The 19,306-nt window shown below is 37.7% G+C and overlaps 1 long non-coding RNA gene across 5 annotated transcripts in view; it reads left to right on the top strand.

Moving 5' to 3' along the window:
- LOC148051429 (uncharacterized) overlaps nt 1-19,306 on the top strand; it is a 153,475-nt gene that overhangs the window by 111,976 nt on the left and 22,193 nt on the right. The gene's annotated exons all lie outside the window — the stretch shown is intronic.

The following is a 19,306-nucleotide window of genomic DNA, read 5'->3' as shown; positions in this document are numbered from 1 at the left end:
TAGAAGCATTTTCTTCCTAGAATTGCAGCAAGGGAAATGAGCCTGAAGGTAACTTTTGCTTTAAGAAGTTGATGTAATGTTAACTTCCTATATAATGGTTTTCATAAAGTAGTCATTCTTTGAGATCCTTGACATATTATATGGCTAATGGGGAAAAAGATAAGAAAATTTTAGCAAGTATATTAACAACCAAACCTTTAAAAATCAGAATAGAACTTAAAGATAGCTCCATGCTGGCATTTTAGTGTAGCAAATACATGCCTGGAAGTCAATGGAGTTGCATTGACAGTTGATTTTTGGCTTGGCATTTCCACATTGAAAGAAGTGGTAAGTGTGTTCACTTCTTTATGCTCACAGTGAATTCTGAGCTCCATAAGATTATCGTTAGGCAGTTAAACTTTGAAATGTTTTAAGATAAGAGATTATCTGAGCTGAAATAGTGCTCTGCAAGTGTGGATGCTACAGCTTATAACTGTGCTTTAAACTCTGCAAAGGTAGGAAACTGTCAGGAGACAGTTCTATATCTATTCAGTTCATCAAATACAGTACTTTAAATTTTCAAGATTAGAAGTCTTCACATACAAACTGCTGAAGGACAGTAAAGTTTTACAGATTTCATTTCCAGTGTGTGTGACAGCATCAATGGATTTGTCACTCTCAGCAGTAGTTTTTTCCTGAAACTTTTTGATAGCATTGGGAAGCATTAAACTAATTTCTACATCAGTATTAAAAAAGTCTAGCAATGACTCAGTATTTTTCCACTGCATTTGAAGTATGAGTGAAAATACTTACAGTAAATTTCAAGGTCACTTGTGCATTACGAGTCCAAAGACAACACTGGGTTTCTGAGAAGACGTTGGAGATTGTGGTACGCAGACTTGAGCATTGTAGGTCAAACTCTGCATTTGGATCATTGCCACTGAAGTTGTTGGAGATTCCTGGGATAATGGTGTTTTACTCCAGACCTTGCTGAGGTAAAATGAAGGGGGAATACAACCTGATCCATTTGTCATCTTTAGAATTATGTACATGCATCCTTTTTGAGTAAAACCAGATTAACAGTTGTATGTTGTCATTGTTACTGTAGGGCTATTCATTTAATCACAATTACCTACAATTATTAAAATAAGTAATATTTGAATTTGCATGCATCTTCCCCATCATGTGCCCATTTCCTTTAGTTTATTTCTAACACTTACAGTTTACCTAAGAAAAGATTACAGGGATCAGTTAGCCCCCACTTGTCTGCCCAGTAGATTGTTGCTGTGTTTGGGCTGCAATAATAAGCTATACAGAAATAGCTTGTGTAGTTATACACGTTTTAATGTATAGGTTGATTAAAAAAAATTAAAAAGAAACTTCAGTGAAAGAAACATCCCTCTTTGAGGAATAGCAAGTACGTTTCAAAGGGAGAGACAAGAATTTTATACCTTATTGAAAAAACGGGTTAAGTGAGAGCCATAATTTTTAGTGTAAGTGTAACATTTACATATTTGTGGAAGGGGAAAAAAAAAGAAAACAACCCCCAAATGCACCTTTCATTGTAAGTAGGAGGGTGACTATGATCTCTTCTGTGCAGCAGGAGAATAGAAAGAGTTTAAGATAAAAGATACTGTCTGAACTGTTTACTGATGCCCTGAGTACAGACAAGAGCGGATTACTCTGACTTAGAGACACTCTTGTAAATCTTGGCATGTGAACATGGAAAAGAAGATGCATATTGAGTTGGTTGCTCCTGGAATCAGCAGGGCACAGACAAATTACTTGGGAGGCTCTGATCAGTGCTTCTTCAGAGAACTGTGGTAATCCAACATCCAAGGCCCCTTGCAACTGCTGAACACCCCATAACCTTATGCAAAGATGATTTAAAGTCTGTTTTGTCTGCAAGAGAAAGACATTTAAATTACATTTCTTAAACAGTTCTACTGTAGGCTTAATTTTTTAACAATAAATTGCACCAGTGGCAACAAAAGGAACAATTTATAGTGAGTTAGTATGTTCCTAGGTTTGTACATAATATCTGTTTTCAGAAAGGTGTTACTGTATATACACATGAGGTTATATACAGAACTGATTTAGGATTACCACTTTACTTTCAATACATTAATCAGATTTAAAATGGTAGAACATACTTTTCAATTCAGTAAATTGCAGATTGGGTATGCTGGGATAATTTTTAATAAAAAAGTGCAGGATTCAAAAGTTTGAAAACTAGGTAAATAAGAATTGAAAATAATAAAGGAACGTTTACTTCTTAAAAGGAAAAAAAAAGAGTCAGAGGAAATGCAGATTTCAGGAATATTTCTGAAATAATGTTGAAAGAAATGCTGTAAAATAAAACTTCCATAACCAAATAAATAATGAAGGTTTGATATAATAAAATTAAACTGAAAAGACAGTAATTTTTTTTTAAGCTTATTGCATGTAATTTTTGTAGTAGAGGATGAGAAGGGAGAATGAAGAATAAGGTAGTATGTGAACACAGATTTGTGTCAACGTGAGTAACGTTCAAGACAAAGTGCTCTCTTTAATGTTCTGCAGCGCTAGAAGCTCCAGAAACACAATACATTGGGATGCATGTGACTCTCTTTTTTCTGTTTTCAGTGTTGAAAACGGGAGTCTAAAACTTAAAATGCCCTCATCCCTTATGCTCAATCTGTTATTTTTTTGTTCTTTCACATTCAAGCCAGGTTATAAAATTTTAGTGCCATATTCTTTTATTTGTTCGTCAAATCTTGGCTTTCAAAAATATTAAGTGACACGAAGCAAATCTGGAAAGATGGTGGATGTTTGCAATTTTCTGTTAAGTCAATATGTATTGCAAGTTAGCAGCTGTGCTTTTCATGATGTCCCATAAGTAGGCAAAATTTAATATACACTACCTTATGGAACAAAACTTTGTGAAATTGGTAAGCAACACGTATCATTTCCTGTTTTTCCTAAGGAAATTACCAGGTTTTATCTAGTTTGCACTGTGACCCTTCTTTTGGGTAAAACATTTGAGGAAATGAAAGCTGTGCATTGTAGCAGGCTGCGTACCAGAAGCAGCATAGCTGTCCTAGCCTGTTACTCCGCATAGGTTAGGTGAGCCTGCACTGTGTCACACAGTCTCCTGGCTTCCACAACCATCTTATTTTAGATGAGCAACACACTCCAGCAGAAGGCACTTTGGTTTGTGGCTACTCCTGGCACTGACTGGCAGCATCAAGACCTGTGTAACTGCTACCATGCAACCCATCCAGAAACTTAAGCAAGGGACTGATACTACCTTCTCGAAGAGCAATGCTTTCCCACTCTCACAAAACAAGCTGAGCAAGTAGACACGAAGAAAAAGAGATATTCTGACTGTATGTATTGTATAAAATATCTGAGCATTCTAGTAGGGTTATGAAATTCAATGAATAATTACTCAACAAAGGAGTTGCTGAAAGATGAAAGGACAGCTCACTTCCCACCTTCCTCCTTCCCCATTAGCCTGCAAAGTACTCTAGGGAGTAGCCTGACCATCCTGCTCCTCAGGCTTACAAGACTTGCTGGAAAAGGCAACTACTGCTCCCCTTCATCTCCCCACTCTACTCTCCACTTGCACAATTGTCGTGGTTTAACCCCAGCCAGCAACTAAGCACCACACAGCCGCTTGCTCACTCCCCCCCAGTGGGATGGGGGAGAGAATCGGAAGAGTAAAAGCGAGAAAACTCATGGGTTGAGATAAAGACAGTTTAATGGGTAAAGCAAAAGCCGCGTGCGCAAGCAAAGCAAAGCAAGGAATTCATTCACTACTTCCCATGGGCAGGCAGGTGTTCAGCCATCCTCAGGAAGGCAGGGCTCCATCACGCGTAACGGTTACTTGGGAAGACAAACGCCATCACTCCAAATGTCCCCCCCTTCCTCCTTCTTCCCCCTGCTTATATACTGAGCCTGATGTCATATGGTATGACATAGCGCTTTGGCCAGTCTGGGTCAGCTGTCCTAGCTGTTGTCCCTCCCAGCTTCTTATGCACCTGGCAGAGCACAAGAAGCTAAAAAGTCCTTGACTAGTGTAAACTCTGCTCAGCAAGAACCAAAACATCAGTGTGTTATCAACATTATTCTCATCCTAAATCCAAAACACGGCGCTCTACCAGCTACTAAGAAGAAAACTAACTCTATCCCAGCTGAAACCAGGACAACAATCGGAGAAGAGTCCAGCTAACAGGCAGATTGCTATGAAGAGATTATTTAATTTCCCAGGCTTTTGCCTCAGTGTGATATAGTTACTCTTCTGGTCCTGGAGGAAAAGACTTCACCAGAGTCATTACTGAACTTCAGTATCATTCTTTTCATCCCTGGCCCTCTGCTAGCTATATTAATGCTGGTTACACGACATTTTCAGTAGCTTGGGTCATCTGCAGCTTTATTGCTAGGTGCCCTGCTTATCTTCATTCCCAATCTCTCACATTAGCTTTACTCCTTGTTTTTTTTTTCTTTATTTTTATTATTTTGTACTTTTGGATGATCAGCTCTTCTGCAACTGCTCTTAGCAATCCTTTTCTTGCTATTGGTATCTGTAGTGCTTGCGATGGTCAGGCAGCTTGGATACTTTACTGTTGGCTTTCCTGGTTATTGGTGGTTTCTGAGTGGGAGGGCTGGTTCCACTGTGTATGAGTGTAGGTTTGCCCTGAGTGTATGGAAACCTATAGTATTCTTTCCTTCTTTGGATTTGATGGCCTTAGTATAAAAGGTAGTCTTTGGATGTAGTGCCTCAAAAGTGCCCAAATCATTACAGACCTAACAGTTTTCAAGAGAAAACTTCTTGTGATAAAAGTTCTTTGCTTGGGGTTATTTTTGAAATCATGTCTCTGCCTACAGGACCTACACAACTGAAGGCTTTTGAGCAGAGCCATTCCCTTTTACAGGCAGGAGAAACAGCAATATGTTTTAGGAAGGAATAATTTTGCTTTATAGAATTATAAACATTTAATGGATTGGTTTTACATATCATTGCCCTATCCCCTAAATAGAATAGATTTTCATGTTATTAAGAATTCATTATCATTAGGGTAAATGTAGCATATAAAATCACCTCCCACCAACTGAGGTGGGTGGCAGACACAGCAGGGTGAAGCTTGTTACCTGAAAACTTGAAATCCTCCTCAGGGATCTAGGAAGAGAGTAACGCACCGATACCAAACAGAACGATAACAAATGTACCTATTATGCATCTTCCGCGTAAATACACTTAGATAGAAGGGAAGTAATTGAAATGCTGAAGTTTATTGTAGCAAGATTCAAACATTTTCTATTTTATTTTTTATTAATCAGTTTAACATTAATGATTGGAATATAAAGCAGAATTCTTTGCCTATAGATTTCAGTGGCAGTTTTCCCCAGGGTGTAATTAGCAGTGTTGTGAGACATTTCTTGCTTTATTTCAAATATGTGAAGCCTGGTTCTCCTTCTACTTAAGTCAATGGCAAGATTTTAATTAACTCTCTCCTGTGATAGCCCAGTCAAGCTCAGAATGAAGAAAATACATACCAGGGTGCTTTGTTAAAGCAATAGCTTTAACTGAGATTAAAAAAAAGCTGAGATTAGCTATAAAAAAAAAAAAAAGATTTGTATACATAAACTATATTATCTCCTTCCATGCTCCAGATGTCCCACCCCATTAGTACGTGGAGCGTGGAATTACCAGTGTAACAGTTGGAGAATGTGGATATCCAGTATTATGCTAGTAAAGTGATTGATGATGAGAAAAGAAAGGAAATGATGGTACACCAATTAAAAAAAAAATAAAAAATCCTATACACTAAAAAAAGTCTATAAAGATGTGTATAAATACTAATGTATATATAAAAAGATGTGTTTGAAAAGAGAAATTTTCCCCTGGAATAACTGGAATATCTTAATATTTTTTGAGTAACACAGAAGAAGTACATGGAATACACAGCACACCTGAAGACAAATACTAGGAGAAAATTTATCGTCAACAGGAATTACTTGAAATAAAATCTTTGGACTATTATTGTGATTGATTAACATAGTACACCACTTAAAATAATTTTTTGTGTAAATGTACTTATTGGAGCAAAAGAAGCATTTTATTTATTAGTAAGCCTTGTCAACAGAACTCTAGGCTTCAGGCAGATTTATCTGTAATTTATTCAGATCTGGGCTTGAGTTTACACTGTATTCTAGAGAGAAATGGTAATCTTTCTATTAGAATTTAAGACTAATTCGAAGCATTTTTAACAGAGGTTTTTCTTCTACCAGAAGGGATTTAATCACGATTTACTAGACTCTGTTCAACACTGCCAATCTAGTCTCTTAAAATTATATTTCTTCTCTAGCTCCTATTTTGAATTAGTCATAAATATTCTTGTTCTGACTACTCAGTCTTGGTCATACATAGAAAGATACTCAGCTTCCATCAGAAATCTTAATGTCAGGGGAGCTGAGTACTCTGAACAATTCTCAAGCATCCTGTAAAATAGTAGCAGTTATTTTATAAATAACTTATAATAAGTAGCAAGGTATTTATAAAGCCAGATAAAGCAACACTGGCCTATTACTACAGCACGAACAGTGAAAACTCATTAGAAATACAAACCACGTAAAGGGTGGTGAAGTATTTTTCAGAAGTGATTGCAGTGCTTTTATAGCTTGATATACAGACAAACAGCTCAAAACATACCACAATGTTATCAGACATTTAAAAACCAAAGCAAACAAAAAAGACACTCAAAACTAAACCCAAACCTAAACCTAAAATTTTTAATTCTTTGCAAGTCCCGTGCATTGGAGCTTGGGCTCTTCCCACAATAGCCACCTGAATTTAAAATGTGTGAAAGTAACTTGGGGTGACTGTGTGTGTGTATTGCATTGCTGAGAGTATATTATTGAGTTAATTGTCTGACTGCATACCCCGCATAAAAATGAATGTCCTAGGATTTAGTTTGGAGAGATTTGGGCAGCCAATATATAATTCTTATGTGTAAATTGCAAGTTTAAAGAGCTAATTAAGAGTAGATGTATGTATTATTCATGTAAAAATGGATAAAGACAATGTTTCAAACTAATTTTCTTTAACATTACTCACATAATATGCTTTTAACTGTTTAAATAAGAGTGGCCTAATGTCCAGAGCTGTTGATTTCTCATTGTTACTTTTGGTAGGTGATCAGAAGCTTTACTACAGAGGCTACCTGTAGGCATAGTCTTGTTTGTTGACAAGAAAAGGTTGGCCATGCTGTAAAGTGTGTTTCTTTGTGTGTGTATAGCATCACATCCTTAAGTGCAGGAAATTAACATGTCTCTTTTAAGTTCACTACTGTGATTTACTTATTCTACAAATCTGGTATGTAAAAATGGATTTCATTTTCTTTATTTTTCATCTGATATGCAAAATCTCATTGAAAAGGTCAGTCATATAGGTCTTAAATAACTTTCAGAATTGTTAAAAAAAATTTGAGATGTAAACTATTTCATAATTATTAAATTATACAATGTACTTTTCCTAGATAAACAGCATCTTTATCCTTTCTTTCCCTTTGAAGCATTTTTTTAATATATCATGATGTTATATACTAAAGAAAATACAGTCCAAAAGCTGACATAAAAGTTTTTGACATATAAAATCAAATTATATTAAGTCAACAGTCCTTAAAGTCAATAGACACAAGTTCAGATGTTGATAACCAAATGCATGACAGGCAAGTAAGTGTCAGCAAGTTGTGAGAAGACAAGTGAATTAACATAATTTTGCTAAATATTTTCAGTGTGGCAGATTAAGGATTTTATTTTTCTTTTAGGGACCAAAATTAGATTTAGTTTTCTCAGCTGAGACTGCAAAACTATCTTTGTAAACTGGGATTGCACATTTATGTATGGGCTGCACTAGATACATAAAGATTTTGATTTGCTGTTGTTATGGAATCATTAAATGCTCTTTCACTGAAGCTGCTTTTTGTCAAAAGTAATTAAAGGTTTTTTTGGTGAAAAACAGTAAGATTTAATATAATTTGTTAATAGGAGTTAAAATGCTACAGTTTTTAATTAGCAGTAATGAATATGTTAGAATGAATAGGTGACACACATTGTGAAAGCTGCATCTTAGATAGCTTCATCTTAGTTGTAGTTGACCCACATAAGAGTCGTACTCCTGAATACGCTAGATTATGTAGTTTGGGGGGAGGAATTATTTTTAAAACAGGATCTGCTGTTCTGTGCTAAAGGGAAGTGCCCTACATCTGTCCCTGCCAGCAAAATTCAGGCTCAGCAGTTTGATATGACACTAATTTACCTGCAGAGAGATTTATAAAGCTTCATAAATAGCAGAACAATATGATTAGATAGTACTTCTGTTGGCTCAATTACAACTGAGGTTTAAAGATACTAAGAAAAAAATCAAATGGCCCAAGCTGGGATTAAGCTTTCTTAACAGAATGGGAAAAAAAAGTCAGCAGTGATGAAAAAGAAACAAAGAATTTCTACTGTGATCAAGCAGCTTCTTAAGCTGTGATGCATGCATTGCATCAAAAGATGGAATTCTGAACCACGCGTCATTCTTTTCAGGACGTAGATTTCATTTATAACTTTAGTGATATGTTTTAAAATTATTTATTTTGGTTTCCACTGAACTTACATCTTTTCCGGCAGAATGGATTATGCACTGGATCACACCCTTATAAATTTACCTAGAATACTGTGAGGACTTTTTGGTAGTGAACTGTTATGCTTTTATTCCCTCTAATGTGCAATGTCAGCAGTTCTCTGATGTCTGTTTTTGAGCTGAGCAAGGCAGGAGTTTAAAACTAACATCCAGCATACAAATCTATTTGTAATATTGGTAGTTCAGCCATATGTTACAGATATGACATGCCTCTTGCTACGTGTCTGCATTGGACAGTTTCCTGTGAGAGGTGAGGATACTCTATTGAAATCAATGGGGCATGCGTTTGTAAAGTGCAGCATGTGGCTTAGCACTAGTAAATCTTCAGTCAAAATTCTCCAGCAGACAAGGATTTATTTAGAAAAAAGTTTTAACTGCTGCTATGTAAAGCTTGGCTCAGTTTTTTGGCTCGGCTACCTATTTGAAGAAATTTCCATGTATGTACATGCGTGCACATAGAAAAAATTTCTTTTTCATATTTTTCTGGCAAAAGCAATTTTTTAGATGCTATTTCAGGTTGAACGAAACATTTCATATCTGTAAAAATGCTGAAATACTCACCAGGTGAGAGAGGTTATGAAGAAAATGAGTACTGGGTGCCTATTAGTGGGTAGGGAAGTTATTTAGAAGGTTGAACACCTGTGTTTCAGCCCTAGCAATAACAAATATTCAAATACCATATGATATTTGGTCCTATCATTCCAAGGAGTACAAGCTGTTTTGCTCAACCCACTAAGTCAGGTTGCTTTTTCCTGTCCTAACCAATAAAAATTAGCTGGTTTACCAGTGATGCTGGATAACAATACAAGTCTAAGTATAATGTACTCCTACCCTACACTTTTGAGCCTAAAGCAAAAGTGAAGAGAATTTGATGTGGCTGTTGCTTTTAAAAGGCTCATATTCGATACCCATCTTTAAGCTGGTAGCTTCCCAGTGAATATCAAACTGAATGAAAAATGTTTTTTGTTTGTTGTGTGTTGTTGTTGTTTTGTGTTTGGTGTTTCTTGGTTGGTTTTTGTTTGTTTGTTTGTTTGTTTTTTCCTAGAGAGGGAGAACAGAAAAGAGGAAGGGACAAGCTCTTTGGCTGTTTTTTTAGTTCATGTATTCTTTATAATTTGAGCCATTAATGAATTATGGAATTTGTTGGATACGAATGCTTGAGCAAGAAGATACAAAAGGCCTTTGTAGACTTTTCTGTTGAGAGATTGCATAAAGGCAGAAGTGCACTGACATGCATGTTGTTCTGAAGTATGTGTAACTGACAAATACATTGAGTAACTATGAAGAAACACTTCCTTTATGCATAGAGATCAAGGAACACAGATTTAAGAAAAGAAGAATAGACATTTAAAATTAAAATTATTTGGCAGTGTGTTTACTAGTAGGACTTAAGGGTAAAGAAAACTCTTTTGAGGTTTTTATGCTTAGCAAAGTGTCTTAATTTATTGACACTCATGCATAAGTGTATCTCTATGGTATAATAAAGTAACAAAATCAGTATATTTACAAATGGGTAAAGTTCTTTGTATGATACTCTTGATGGTGTCTGTAGGCAAGTTGAGAGAAGCAACTGGATCTGAAGGTCTCATTTGCAAGCATGCTTTTCCATGGTTTGAAGTGATTTGAAGTTGAGTCAAATATAGTATTTGCTGGAAATTATATTGACAGAGACAGTTGTCTACCAGTTGTATTAAGGATTATTCTTAACAGTACCTCCCTATGCTATGGTAGTGTCAAAGAGCCTTGGACTGAGATGGTGGAAGGGGAGAAACTCCTCTTTGAGTTGCAGGTTTGGGATCTTGTGTGTCACTGTTTCCCCTGAGGGCTTACTGCAAGTGGTAAGGAGTCAAATCATGATGGAGCAGCACAGGCCATTTTTCTGAGGCTATTGAGGCTACAGCAGCTGTTGCTTCCTGGCAGGGGATTACTTAGCTAGCAATAGACCTGTGCTTGTTCATGCTGGAAAAGCTCTCCAGAAACCTCCAACACCTGGAGTCCTTCAAGCCTGTGAAATGAACTATGATTGCTGTATAACCACTGGTAGAAAGAAGCATCTGATTACCCTGACAGTTGCTCAAAGTGGTAGGAGAGTGACCAGGATTTTTCCATTAGGTAAGTACTCCGAGAGATCATTTGTAACATCATTACTGTTGATTGTGGTGATTTCCAAAGTTGCTGTTTGATTGTCCTTTGCTTTTTGCTTTCTGAAGTATAGTGAATATTTAAACATGAACTGACAACATTTGAAAATGTAGAGGTATTTCTCATGAGGGGGACTCTAGCTAGTGTGGTTTATTTCTCCGGTTTTCTGACTGCATCCTTAGAGGGATGGTAGTACCAGTGGTTAGGAGCATCTAAACATTGAACTTTTATCTGGGCTCTGGAGAAGATTAATGCATAGGGATTAATGCACTTGGAATTGTATGTAGGAAAAAGGGGTTGTTTTGGGGAGGGTAGGTAGGCTGAAGACCCTTCCTCCTGATTGCATCCTTACTCTGACCCTGTATGTATTTCAGTCCATTAAGTTTTTAATAACATTTAACTGTTGACTGCTGCTGCCTCAGCAAACTCAGGAACGAAATATCCCATCAGAGCTGGGCAAAACACCAGCACAAAGTTACCTGTGGTTCTGTCAGGAAATTAATGGGACCTGAACTTTCTTTAAAAACTGAGCAGTTTCACAAGCCAATGAAGATACCACCAATCCTTATTCTACTTGAGTAGAAACAGTTACATTCCAGTAGGGTTGCAGAAGCCATCAAATGAAGACTCAGTAGAGCCAGGTGCTACTCCTTAATAAGAAAATAAAAAACTTCATCTTCCATGATAACCAATCTAATATAACCCAGTTCAATTGCTTGCAGAGGAAATCCTGTTTGTCTGTTCTAGTTGTCCGCAAGAAATATGTTTACACACAACTTGTATAGCAACTAAGCTTACTGCTTGGTTAGACAGCTGTATTCTGTTCATTAAAATGGTTGGCTCAGTCCCCTTATTATTTTTTTTCCTCTTGGAAGGGCCATGACCTTTCCATGAAAAATACTTCCACAATATATCTGGGAATATTTGCCCAGAATGTTCTCATGTTCTCTGCAGTCGGAAGGGTTATGGTCATTTGTTTTTAAATTAGAAAATTAAAATACAGACATGTAACTTAGAAATGTGAAGTGATTTTCTTAGATGCAATCTGTCCTTTGAAGCAAAAGAAGAAAAAACAAGAATACCCGGTGGGATTTACCAGTGAGTTTTTCTTTATATTATTCTGTAAGTCCGAGTGCTTACAAATAAAGTACACTGAGAGGTAACAACATCCAGAGGGAATAATACTGAAACAATGGTTATGGATTTCCAGAAGAAAGATTTCTGCTTCCAGCAAGGTCAGAATCATGTTACTGGTTGATTAAAAATATTCATAATTTGAATTTTATCTTTAACAATGCAGAGGATAAAAACACCCCAAAACCGCTTCCAGTTGCATCTTTTATACAAATAATAGAGAGTGTAGAAGTGTGACTAATAATGTATAAAATTATGCATTTATTAATTCAAAAGAATCATTTAACTATTCCAAGTGTTAGAAACATATAGAAAGTGATCAGAGAACGGTTAGTCTTTTAAACAAAAACATTTTTATGGCAGGCAAGAGAGACTAACTTTGTACCTTTACGCTATTCATGTCCTCTAATGTTCAACAGAAAAATAAAAACAAATGATTATTCACTCAGTCATGTAAATACCATCAAACTAATCTTTTGCAGAAAGTAATTGAATTAAATGTTGCTTGTTTGAATGAATCTTTGCCTGTCATAAAGCAGGGTAGAAAAAAAATCCTGAAAAGTTCAAATCTCTCCTTACCTTGACAAACACAAGCTAAACCAAGAGCTCTGGGTTATCTTTCAGTAAATATTAACACATAAAACATTCAGAAAAGGTTTGTTCTAAGCTAGTCATTTCTCCACAAAACTTCCTTTGAACCTTCAGGGTTCAAACATCTAACTGTATGTCAGAAAACTTGTGTGATGGTGACTGACCCCACTTCTTTCCTGTTCCCTTTGATATGAGAGATAATCCTATAGATTTTCTATGAAAAAAACATCTTAGTCTTTCTTGATTCTTTGGTATGCTGGACCTTTATGTCAGAAGGCTGTGGCACTGGGCTCCAGGACTACTATTTTTAGTCTCTCAATATGTTTAGATGAGGAAAATCATCATCTTGAAATTATCTGTAAAGGTCTGAGCTAATGAAAGATGCAAAGTAAAGTGTTCATTTACATTTCCCAGCATAGACAACATAGTTACAAATATCTGTAAAAACACCACCAAGGAAGGAAAAGAAACCAAGTTTAAAGTAGTTAACCAAGATGAAACGATAGTAGTCTCTCCCATCCGTTGGGGATCTTGGCCTGATTTTCTTATGAGATCCTGCTTACTTGCATCATATCCTGTATCTTGGGCTGTCCTCCTCAGAGAGAGCACCTATTGGCAAAGTGTATATTTACTGTCCAATCCATTCAGATCCAATTTTCTTCTGCTCCTCTTCTTTTCCTCCAATGTATTTTGCCTCTAATTCATTCAGGCAAAAGAGCAGTGTCAAAACTCAAATCAAGGACAGATTCACCTTTTTGAATACGTAGATATTCTGCTGGCAAATGGGTCTCTTTGGCCTATTGACGCTTTCCCACTTTAGCAAAGGTAACCCCCCAGATCTCCACAATGAAAGTGATGAAGTGCTCACACAACTTTCTTACATGAGCTTTCTTACTAACAAATACTATTGCTAAAAATACTGCAGTGAATTTAAGGTATTAGACACTGTTGTTAATACTTGCTCTGAGATGTGATTTGTTTACAGTCAATCGCTGTAGAGTGCTAATAGGTTTTAAACTTTGTGTTGTGTTTTAACCCCAGCTGGCAACCAAGCACCACACAGCCGCTCGCTCACCGTCCTACCCACCCAGTGGGATGGGGGAGAGAATCAGAAGAGCAAAAGTAAGAAAACTCATGGGTTCAGATACGAACAGTCTAATAATTGAAATAAAACAATTAATAAATTGTAAGGAAAACAAGAAGAGAGAGAGAAGCAAAACCCAGGAAAAACAAGTGATGGAACTGCTCACCACCCACTGACCGACGCCCAGACAGTCCCTGAGCAGTGATCACTGCCTCCCAGCCAACTCCCCCCAGTTTATACACTGAGCATGATGCCATACAGTGTGGCATAGCCCTTTGGCCAGTCTGGGTCAGCTGTCCTGGCTGTGCCCCCTCCCAGCTTCTTGTGCACCTGGCAGGGCATGGGAAGCTGAAAAGTCCTTGACTTTGTGAAAGCACTACTTAGCAACAACGAAAACACCAGTGTGTTATCAACATTATTTTCATACTAAATCCAAAGCACAGCACTATGCCAGCTACTAGGAAGGAAATTAGCTTTATCCCAGCCAAAACCAGGACAGACTGACATTCAAAACACTTTTTTGAGGAATATCTTAAAAGCAGCAAATGCATATTAGCCAACAGTATATAAGTGTTGAAGGTTAGCTGTGTTGAAGGTTAGCTGCATAGAAGCAGCATTACTATATATCTGCGTACACTGGAAGACTTGCACACACTATATTAAATGGGGAAACTAATTGCTTAGCTTCCATTATTAGTATTTTTGCAGTGAACCTCATGGAAAAATTATGCCTAGAATTTTTGTCTGTATTTACAAACTGTAGAATTTAGCTAACTAATTAAACTAAATGTCTATGCTAAGTGACTGGCCTCTAATTTACTGCAAAATTTGCAATGCATTTATTGGGTTCCAGGGCATTTCACTTATGGCATGTTAGTTTAGCAAGAGCACCTCTGAGTTTCTGTATAGATTCTGAAAGCCATAACAATGTGTTGTTATCTCTTTGTTGTACATCTACATGCATTTCATTTACCTGTCCCTTTTTTCTTTACTTTTGCATTGCAACCAAGCTACTGCTGCACACCTCATAAACTGGTGTTATAAAGATACACTTAAGAAACATTTATGAATTCACTAGGTGATTAAATATTTTTATACAACTGCCTCAATGTATCTAAAATCCATAGTATGTATGGCTGTGCAGTAAGGTGTTAACAGAGTTTCTAAAGAGCCAGTTGTCCAGTTTTCCTATTACTTTTGACAGAAGACACATGTATATGATTCACTAAGCTGGAAATCAGTGTAACACACTACATGCCTTACAGCACATCACAGAAGGTGCAGTTCATGTAAGAACAAGCAGAGAGGAGTCTTAAGGTACTACCACCAAAAATTCTTCTCCTATTCACATCCTGTTATTGAAAAGGAGATTTTTTTTTTTTGTGGTTGGATTTTGAAGACTTTCTAAAATTTTCTCTAAAGAGAACTCTGTCCTGCTATTCTTCTTTCTGCATTTCTACATGTTGTACTATGACTCACACACAAGATTTGGTGGCTTTTGTCATTTTATCGGGTCTGTGGAGCATTTGAATGGAAAAGTTTCTTGGGCTAGACTGCAGGAAAGATTGCAAATATCCAAACTGTCATTTGAACAGCACTTAAGCAGTTAAATCCCAAATTGTGGTCTGGGAAACCCTGCTGAGCTATTGCCTAATCCCAAAGGGTTCTAAACTGTGAATGAACCCTAATTTCAACCTCAAGGAAAAACTCCTTGCATCTTGACAGTGATGTCTGTCTTCATGTCCAACTCATGTTTAGGACCAGCTGGTCTTAAGAAAATTTTGTATGCTAAAGTCTCCTGATGACTCAGTCAGGAAAAACACCTGAGTGTGCTTCTCAGGCCTATGCAGAACTGAGTTCCCTGTAAAATGCAGTAGTGGTCAACATTCAGTTTTGAAATTTCCTCTTCTTTCCCTTTGCTGTTACGAAATGCACCCAAGAGAAAGGAGCTTCTTCTGTTTCACATCTTTGAACAATCTGGTTGTGTTCTACAATACATAGGTGTTCTTTGGAAAAGGGACAAAAATTGAGATGTCACTACCACTGATTTTTTGTATTATTATTATTATTTACTTCATGTATGTGTCTATTAAGTGCAAGGAAGAGAAGTAAAGTCAACAGTGCTGCAAATTTCAGCTTTGTACTGTAATCTTTCCTATTAATTTTAGTTTATTTCAGTGTTACTTTAAAGTTTTAAAAAACCTACGGTGTGTGCAGGAAGAATAAAAACTAACAAAGCAAGGTACCCCAAAGCTAGCACGTCATAATTACTTCAGCTTCTTTGTGTTAAGTGTAATATATCTTTTATAGTTAATTATATTGTTTTAATTGTATTTTGTATTAATTGTTGGGGCCGGTCCTGTTCAATATCTTCATTGATGATCTGGATGGGGGGATTGAGTGCACCCTCAGTAAGTTTGCAGATGACACAAAGCTGGGTGGAAGTGTCGATCTGCTGGAGGGCAGGAAGACCCTACAGAGGGACGTGGACAGGCTGGATCGTTGGGCCAGGGCCAACTGTATGAGGTTCAACAAGGCTCAGTGCCGGGTCCTGCACTTTGGTCACAACAACCCCATGCAATGCTACAGGCTTGGGGAGGAGTGGCTGGAGAGCTGCCTGGCTGAAAAGGACCTGAGGGTGTTGGTTGACAGTCGTCTGAACATGAGCCAGCAGTGTGCTCAAGTGGCCAAGAGGGCCAACAGCATCCTGGCTTGTATCAGGAATAGTGTGGCCAGCAGGACCAGGGAAGTGATAGTGCCCCTGTACTTGGCACTGGTGGGGCCGCACCTCGAGTACTGTGTTCAGTTTTGGGCCCCTCACTACAAGAAGGACATTGAGGTGCTGGAGTGTGTCCAGAGGAGGGCAACAAAGCTGGTGAAGGGTCCAGAGAACAAGTCTTGGGAGGAGTGGCTGAGGAAGCTGGGGCTGTTTAGCCTGGAGAAGAGGAGGCTGAGGGGAGACCTTATTGCTCTCTACAACTACCTGAAAGGAGGTTGTAGCGAGGTGGAGGTTGGTCTCTTCTCCCTAGTAACGAGTGATGGGACGAGAGGAAACAGCCTCAAGCTGTGCCAAGGGAGGTTTAGGTTGAATATTAGGAAAAACTTCTTCACCGAAAGGGTAGTTGGGCATTGGACCAGTCTGCCCAGGGAAGTGGTTGAGTCTCCACCCCTAGAGGTATTTAAAAGACGGGTTGACATGGTGCTTGAGGAAATGGTATAGTGATGGACTTGGCAGTGCTAGGTTAATGGTTGGACTCAATGATCTTAGAGGTCTTTTCCAACCTTAACGTTCTATGATTCTATATTGTTACTTTTTTTTTTCTTCCAGAATCTTTGCTTTATTATTCAGGATATCAGTTGAACACGATTCTCTGAATGAAAAAAGGGAAAGCCAGTGTCCTGCTTTTGGCTGGGATTGAGTTAATTTTCTTCCTAGTAGCTGGTATAATGCTGTATTTTGGATTCAGGATGAGAATAATGTTGATAACACACTGATATTTTAGTTGTTGTTAAGTAGTGTTTATACTAGTCAAGGACTTCTTAGCTTCCCCTGCTCTGCCAGGTGCACAGGGAGCTGGGAGGGGGCACAACCAGGACAGCTGACCCAGACTGGCCAAAGGGCTATGCCATACCATATGATGTCATGCTCAGTATATAAGGTGGAGGAAGAAGAAGGAAGGGGGGGGACACATTCGGAGTGATGGCGTTTGTCTTCCCAAGTAACCATTACGTGTGATGGAGCCCTGCTTTCCTGGAGATGGCTGAACACCTGCCGGATGATGGGATGTAGTGAATGAATTCCTTGTTTTGCTTTGCTTGTGTGCACAGTTTTTTCTTTACCTGTTAAACTGTCTTTATCTCAACGCATGAGTTTTCTCACTTTTACTCTTCTGATTCTCTCCCTCATCCCACTGGGGGGGAGTGAACGAGCAGCTGTGTGGTACTTAGTTGCTGGCAGGGGTTAAACCACGATAGCCAGTCACCTATTTTAGTTTGGTTTCATCCTGAAATGTGTGGTTTGAGGTTTTGACTTATAAATCATCTATATCTTGCTCTGAATAGAAAATATTAATTTCCTCATGACCTTTTCTGGGTTTCTCAGCAGTATAGCACCTGAGTGCTTCACAAGCAAGATTTGATGAATTTATATTTCTAAAGTCCTCTGAGTGAGGTATGTGATTTTGACCCTGTAAAGGCAGAAGAAAACTGCAGCTCACATTGATTTCAGCTGCAACTGTGAATTGTCTGTGTTTTAACATCTCTGACCTTCAGATTTCAAGTAAGGTTCCCAGAAAACAGGAACACACAAATTATGGCTGCCTGTCAAGAGCATGCTTTGAAACTACTGGATTGCTGGAGAGAAGAAGCCAGGTGAGAATCCAGTTTTTCAGTACAGCATCCAACCATCCTCACCTTTAAAAGGTGATACCAAGCCTTTGTTAATACCTTTTATTATTATAGAGGTGTTACAGACAAATGCATCTCTATAGACCTTGGAGGTCATTCATCATATGCTCTGATAGGAGGGGATTCTCTGAGTGGAATGGGATCACATAGTTAATGCTTATGCAGGGCTGATGTAAAGTGCTAAGGTACAAAGACAACTGTGAATCTGACTTTTCTCAACTGTTAAACTCACAGCCTCAAAACATTTATGTCTTGCTGCCACCTGCATATCATTTCCTAATCCCGTTGTGATTCATAACTTCTTGCTTATAGAAAATAATTATTTCTGTTAATTCCATTCCAAAGAGTTCTATTTAATCACCATTTTTTCTAGTGCTAGCATAATGTTTTTAGTCAAGTAACTTATCTACTAAAAATACAGTTCAGGACTGAATAAAAGCTCCCATAGTATTGGGTTGAATTTAGAATACATTTTGGTCCCATAAATAGGGGAGAAAATATTTTGGAAAGATTTTTCTTCTTTTTTTTTTTTTTCCATAAAGTAAAATAGATTAGGGTTTTTTCCACTTAAAAAGAATACTAATTAATATTAAAAATCTACTATTTCTTAACATGGAGGCTTTAGTCCAAACTGATGTAAAATATCCTGTATTTAGTCAAACAAAATCCTTATCTTGGCAAAATGACATCGTTTCTATTTTTCTTGTTTGAGAAAAAAAACCAAACGAACAAAAAACCCCACCTCCAAGTAATTTCCTCAGTTCTTCCTCCCACCTTTTTTCACTCCTCTTTTTTTTTTTTTCTTTCTCTCCCCAAGCTGTCCTCTACTGCTTGATTCTATGCTTGCTTGTCCTGTTCTGACGATCTGCTCTTGTCTTGATTTCTTCATGCTCTGACTCCTGCCTCAGTTCTTCCTCTCTAGGTATGTTATCGTTATGGATAGTCATTGAATTATCTCCTAGCAGCTGGAGTCCAGAAGTGACTTGGAGAATCTAGGAGAGAAAAAGTATCTCCCTTCCTTTAGTAGAACCCAATCTTTAACTTCCTCATGGTGTACAATGAATACAGTGAATTATTATGCAATGGCTGTGCATGCCCTGCACAGTATAGGAATATAGTCAGGGAAGGCAAGTCTTTGCAGAATTTAAATGCTAAATTCTGACCCATGTTACTTCAGTATATGCAAACTTAATTTTTATAGATTTGTAATATAGGAAGATCTTTAAGAAATCTGGAAAAGGCAGACCTCTGACTCTAGTCAGTCCTCTTTTCAAGTTTCATGTTCTGCTGCAGGCTTT

Source organism: Nipponia nippon, unplaced genomic scaffold, assembly GCF_047370975.1.
Source record: "Nipponia nippon isolate SJK-2023a ecotype South Korea unplaced genomic scaffold, ASM4737097v1 scaffold_6, whole genome shotgun sequence".
Taxonomy (NCBI): domain Eukaryota; kingdom Metazoa; phylum Chordata; class Aves; order Pelecaniformes; family Threskiornithidae; genus Nipponia; species Nipponia nippon.
Note: the sequence above shows the minus strand (reverse complement) of the source record. Positions and strands in the feature narration are given on the sequence as shown.